At 43.9% G+C, this 6,718-nt stretch overlaps 1 protein-coding gene and 1 long non-coding RNA gene across 5 annotated transcripts in view; one reads left to right on the top strand and one right to left on the bottom strand.

Moving 5' to 3' along the window:
• The window catches only part of ALPK2 (alpha kinase 2), a 165,766-nt gene that overhangs the window by 130,812 nt on the left and 28,236 nt on the right, over window positions 1-6,718 (bottom strand). The window lies entirely within an intron of this gene.
• Window positions 2,207-6,718, top strand: part of LOC121923471 — a 9,224-nt gene continuing 4,712 nt past the window's right edge. The window contains exon 1 of one of the 2 annotated variants that reach the window (XR_006102375.1): window positions 2,207-2,399. This is a non-coding gene — a long non-coding RNA (uncharacterized LOC121923471). Of the gene's footprint in view, window positions 2,431-6,718 lie in introns of both variants that reach the window. The other variant, XR_006102374.1, reaches the window with a different exon arrangement.

Here is a 6,718-nt window from a genome sequence, read left to right as displayed (position 1 = left end):
ATGTTCTTTTGTGTGTTGGCTATCTATGAAATGCTAATATGTGCTTATTGCTAACTCAATATAACCTTGTGTTAGCAAATACTTTCTTTCAATATCCAAGCGGTCAGCTTTCACCACTGTAGACTGGAGTGACATACTGGACCCTGCATTAAAAGTTTCTGTCTTCCTGACAATGGTTGAGGACTTTGAGTACCAATAAAGGAAACCATGTTCTGTGTGGCCAGTGAAGAGCAACTAGAACCACCTGAGCTTTTTCTGCCTTCATTTTTCTTAGCACTCTTGGCATTATTGGTAAGGGGGAAAGGCATAAAGCAGTCACTTCAGCCATGGAATTATCAATGTATTGTTGTGCTCTGAATTTATGCTTCCATCTATGAAAGAAATACTTTTTTAATTTGACAATCTTTCCAGATGTGAAGAAAAATGCTTGGAATGAAATGTTAGTCTTACCAAGAATGTTCATTCTGAGATGGCAATTTGAGCAATCCACTACATATGGGTTTGTCCCCACATGCCAACCCAAGAAGGCAAGAGTCAACATCCTTTTTTGCCATCATTACCATTACAATTCCCTTCATTATCTAGCCCTGCTATAATCTCTCTCTTGTCTCCCTGTCATACTTTCATAGTCCTCCCTGTATTATTGCTTTTCTGCCTCACTAGCTGTTTATCAAACTTGTCCTGTATTTACTATGTTTGTAGTATAATTTTAACCTGTTTCGGGGTGGGTGGGTGGATTGCTTAACCTGCCATCTCGAAATGAACATTCATGGAAAGTCTAACTTCTCATTCTCTGGATGGCAGGTGGAGCAATCCACTATTCCACTATTAGCCAGTGCTAATTTATACCTATGCAACTTGTAATCTCTTATGAAAATTGTTGGTTCACTCCAACCTGCTGCCTGACACACATAATGCAACAAAGAGAAGACGGCATATGCAATGCTGGTAACCACAGGCCTTATGGAAGTTGTTGGTTCGCTCCAACATGCTACCTTTGTTATGCAGCAAAATGGAGACGACATATGCAGTGCTTGTAACTATAGGCCTTGTTGAGTGTGGCCACATATTCTGTGGTCTAGGCTTCCCCTCATAGTTATAACAATAGTAAATGCATGCTTTAATCTAATGGTCAACTACGACTGATAATGGTAATACTTGACATTTTAATGTATTCGGTCTTAATCCTTTTAAAAATCAATTCTGCAAAAATTGAAGTACATGTTTCACTTGAACTGATCTAGACCTACCTTTCTTTCATTACACCACGTTCAAAACTTTTACCATGTCTGATTGTATATGTCTTGTGTAGTTTTTCTTCTAGAAGCCATAATTGTATGAATGACCTCCTTGGTATAACCACATATTACTAACTTGTTCCTGTCAATCCCCATACATTCAGTTATAACCAATGCAGGTTTAGATGGTAAACTGGACTTGACTCAGTAAATCTCCTATTTTTAGTAGTGGTATGGAGTGTGCTACTAAAAGACTTAGTAGTAACTAGAAACCACGATCATTGCAGACAATATGGAGCTATAAGCACTACATGTGCTTTCTCACTTTGAATCTTGTTTAAGACCTGCTGCATTATTTAAATTGATGGAAATGCGTAGTGACATTCCTTTGGCCATCTTTGAGATAGTGCGTCATGACCTTCTACACTTCTGATTCTATCTACTGAAAAAAATCTGTTTAATTTGTAGTTCTTTGCTGATGCAAATAGGTTTATTTGAAATGGCCTCAATGTACTTTATAGATCGCAGAACACCTCCGCATTCAAGGACCACCCTCCCGGATGTATTTTGTTGTGGCTTAGGTAGTCCACTTGAATATTCATTTTTGTTGGGGCATGGAAAGATGCAATGTGTCCACCACAACCACCTGCAGAGTTGAACCACGTTGACAGGACGCCAGGAAGAAGGAATCTGAAGAGAATCTTAGTTGCGTAGGCAGACTTCCTCTCATACAGGAATGAATCTCTGGACAACAAGGTTTCTCTCAAGAAGAGGATTCTTTAATCTTTTTTACATAACTATTTACAAAGATTACATTGATTATCAGACATCTGTCTTGGATACTCATCAAGTTACTGCACCAACCAACTGACTATAAACACAACCTCTGAGGCAGCCACATTAACACCAACCATCTCTCTGTCTCTCAGTGACAGTTGAGAACTGACAGTTGACAGTTGCATCAACATTCCAATGATGAACTGTTTAAAATGCTGACACATCTAATTGCCACTAGAGCTGTACATAACTTGCACAACAGCTCCACCTAGTGGCCAGATCCATGTCATTTCCTAACAATTTTTCCTCTGAGATATATAGCTTTTATCAATCTTGGGTGTCTTTTAGCTCACCAAAATAATTTGTTCAATTCCACCATCCAGGGTATTGTTCTCGTTCCTTCTTGGTGACTTATGTAAGCCTAAGCCTGGACTGATACATTGTCAGTCAGAACTTGTACATGTTGTTTCTACAGTAGTGACAAAAAAATTTCAGTACCAACTTTACTGCTTTTAATTCTAGAAATTTCATGTTGTATCTTTTTTCCACTGAAGACCACAGTCTTTCTACAGAGCAGCCTTTCTCAAATAGTGGGGCGGGCCCCCCGGGGGGGGCGCGCGAGGCTCTGTTATGCAGAGGTGTACTTATAACAATTTTATAGACAAATGATACTATTTACAGTCGCGGGGGCGCGCGAAATGTTTTCTTCTTCCTAGGGGGGGGCATGACAGAAAATAATTGAGAAGCACTGCTACAGAGAGACGTTCACAGTATGCTCCCCAACCTAGCAAATTCACATCTGTTGTAACTTCTACAGTATTTGATTTAGAGTTTTTAAGAGCACTCCCTTGTCCAGATTTTTGTCCATCATCAACTCTCTTTTCACATAAAGTGGAATTTTGATTCTGTAGTGCTGTTTCCTTCCAATAACTTTTTGATATGGGAGTAACAGTGTTTGTAAACCTCTAGAATGAAATTGTCCCCATGGGACCAATTGTATTGTCAATATTTTATTTATTTATTTATTTATTTATTTATTTATTTATTTATATCCCGCTCTTTTCCCAGGACTGGGACTCAGAGCGGCTTTACAGCAATTAAAAAACAAACAAACAAACAAACAGAAAGTACAATTAAAACATTTTAAAAATAAATAGATAAATGACATGCATTAAACAGAATGATTAAACTAGTCCAACATTCCTGTCTGTTCTTATAGTGATTACTTAAATGCCTGTTTGAACAGATAGGTCTTCACCTGCCGTCGGAAAGCCATCAAGGAGGGAGCCGTTCTTATCTCCCTGGGCAGGGAGTTCCAGAGTTTAGGGGCAGCCACTGAGAAGGCCCTCTCTCGTGTCCCCACCAAACGTGTTTGTGAAGGTGTTGGGATGGTGAGAAGGGCTTCTCCAGAGGATCTCAGAGTCCGAGCAGGTTCATACCAGGAGAAACGGTCTGCCAAATAATGTGGACCTGAGCCATGTAGGGCTTTGTAGGATATAACCAGTATCTTGAATTGTGCCCGGGAACGAACTGGCAGCCAATGAAGCTGTTTCAACAGAGGTGTTGTATGGGCTCTGTAATCGGCGTCTGTTAACAGCCTGGCAGCAGCTCTTTGAACCAGTTGAATTTTCCGAACACTTTTCAAAGGCAGTCCTATGTAGAGCCCATTACAGTAGTCCAAACGGGATGTAACCAAGGCATGTACCATCGTGGCCAGATCTGGCTTCTCAAGGAACGGGCACAGTTGGCGCACAAGTTTTAAATGTGCGAAAGCACTCCTGGTCACAGCAGAGACCTGGGACTCCAAGTTTAAAGCTGAGTCCAAGATTACCCCTAAACTGCGAACCTGTGTTTTCAGGGGGAGTGTGATTCCATCTAACACAGGCTGGATCCCTATTCCCTGATCTGCCTTCCGACTGACCAGGAGCACCTCTGTCTTGTCTGGATTAAGTTTCAACTTGTTTGCCCTCATCCAGTCCATTACTGAAGACAGGCACTGGTTTAGAACCAGGACTGCCTCCTTGGAGTGAGGTGGGAAGGAGTAGTAGAGTTGAGTGTCATCTGCATATTGATGACATCGCACCCCAAAACTCCGGACAACCTCTCCCAGCGGTTTCATGTATATGTTAAACAGCATAGGGGACAACACAGAACCTTGAGGGACCCCACAGGTCAATGGCCAGGGGGGTCGAACAGGAGTCCCCCAGTACCACCTTCTGAGTTCGCCCCTCCAGGAAGGAACGGAACCATTGTAGAACAGTACCTCCAAGCCCCATCCCAGAGAGGCGGTCTAGAAGGATACCATGATCGATGGTATCAAAAGCTGCTGTAAGGTCCAGAAGAACCAACAGGGACACACTCCCTCTGTCCAGTTCCTTGCGTAGGTCATCCACCAAGGCGATTAAGGCTGTCTCTGTTCCATAGCCAGGTCTGAAACCAGATTGAAATGGATCTAGATAATCCGTTTCATCCAGAAACCCCTTGAGTTGGGAAGCCACCACATGTTCCAGAACCTTGCCCAGAAATGGTAAGTTAGACACTGGCTGATAGTTATTCATTATTGTGGGATCCAATGATGACTTTTTTAATAGAGGCCTCACAACAGCCTCCTTTAGGCAGGATGGAATTCTGCCTTGTTGTAGGGAGGCATTGATTACTTCCTTTACCCACTCAGTCATTCCCCCTCTGGCCTGTTTAATAAGCCAAGAAGGACAAGGGTCCAAGACACATGTAGTGGCTCTTATCTTTCCAAGGATTCTGTCTACATCATCAGGCTGCACAAGTTGAAAAGTATCCATTAACACTGGAACAGTAGGAGCCAAGATAACATCCCCTGACACTATATTAATTGCAGCATCTAATTTGGACCTAATCTGAGTGATTTTATCTGCAAAATGCTGAGCAAATTCTTCACAGCGAACCATTGAGTGGTCTGCATTTTCTACTTGAGGGTGAGTGTGTAAAAGACCCTTGACCACTCGGAAAAGCTCTGCTGACTGGCTCCTTGCAGATGCAATGCTGGTAGCAAAAAATAATTTCTTTGCTGCCCGTATTGCCAAAGAGTAGGCTTTCAAATAGGATCTAGCCCGTATTCGATCAGATACACTCTGAGTCTTCCGCCAACGTCTCTCTAGTTTCCTTCTCATTTGCTTCATCAACATCAAATCCCTAGAGAACCAGGGGGCTGGTTTAGCTCCACTCCGTGAGAGGGGACGCTCAGGAGCGATTGTGTCCACCGCTCTGGCCATTTCCCCATTCCAAAGGTTGGCCAGGGCTTCAACAGAATCACCTGCCAAGGTGACAGGAAACTCCCCAAGAGCCCTCAGGAATCCATCTGGATCCATCAGCCTCCTGGGGCGGACCATCCTAATCAGTCCCCCACCCCTGCAGAGGTTCTGAGTCCCAGTAAGTCTAAACCTGACCAGATAATGATCTGTCCATGATAATGGAACTGTAGAGAGTTCCACCACACCAAGATCATCTTCATCCCACCCAGCACAAAAAACAAGGTCCAGAGTGTGCCCAGCAGCATGAGTAGGGTCAGATACTACTTGGGATAGACCCATAGTTGTCATGGAGTCCATGAAGTCCTGAGCCACACCTGAAAGGGAAGTCCCAGCATGGATGTTGAAGTCCCCTAGCACTAACAGACGTGGAGATTCCAATACCATCCTCGAGACCACTTCAGTCAGTTCAGGAAGGGAGACTGTTGTGCAGCGGGGTGGGCGGTATACCAACAGAATCCCTATTCTGTCTCGGCTACCCAATTTTAAATAAACACATTCAAAACCCGTAGATTGTGTGAGGGGGCATCTGGTCAGGGGGATGGAATCACGATATACAACTGCAACACCACCTCCTCGCCCTCCAGATCTCGCCTGATGTTGCACAGAGAAACCCGGTGGGCAAAGCTGAGATAGATTAACTCCTCCATCCTCATCCAACCAGGTCTCTGTTATACATGCCAGGTCAGCTTGTTCTTCTAGGATCAGGTCCTGAATGGCAGCTGTTTTACCATTCACTGACCTGGCATTGAGCAACAGTAGCTTCAACCCGGTAAGACTATCATCAAGGCTATACATACTATTTAGACTGGGAGACACCTTGGGGATCACTAGTACTCTCTTGAGTTCCCCTCTTCCTTGGTGTTTTAATTGTCTCCTCTCTCCGTATCTACCTCTGCCTTGAATGACTCCAATGGCTGCTCCCTGACTCTCTATATCCCTTCCTCCCTCAGGAAAAAACATGCTTCCTATTGAATTGACAGGAACAGAAAAAGAAAAGGACAGGTAGCAAATAAATCGGGATGTGGTCTGGTGAGTCTCCTGTAGAAGTCCCAGCCTTCTACCTCAGGCAGGCAAGGCAACTGTGCTGGATGAAACAGTGCCTGCTGAGTCAAGGCCCAGTCCTGAAAGAGCTCAGTCCAAAAAGGGAAGCAGAGGTCCAGGCAGCAGGAACAGAAGTTTCTTCTCCCAACAGCCTCTAGATAGAACCTGTGGGTCTCTGTCTCTTCCCAGATGTTGTCTCCTTCCTAGATGTTATCAGGGAAGGCTTGCTCTTCTCTCTCTGTGTTACCACAAGGTACAAGGGATCTAATATAGATGTTGCTGAACAGGGAAGCGTCCCTGGAGAGAAGTGGCTGTTGGTTTCAGTCCCTTGGGCTCAGATGTTGGCGTGCTCTCCCTCTTACTGGGTGATCCAGT

This window comes from Sceloporus undulatus, chromosome 2, assembly GCF_019175285.1.
Source record: "Sceloporus undulatus isolate JIND9_A2432 ecotype Alabama chromosome 2, SceUnd_v1.1, whole genome shotgun sequence".
Classification (NCBI taxonomy): domain Eukaryota; kingdom Metazoa; phylum Chordata; class Lepidosauria; order Squamata; family Phrynosomatidae; genus Sceloporus; species Sceloporus undulatus.
The sequence above is the reverse complement of the archived record's forward strand: the minus strand, read 5'-3'. Positions and strand labels throughout refer to the sequence as shown.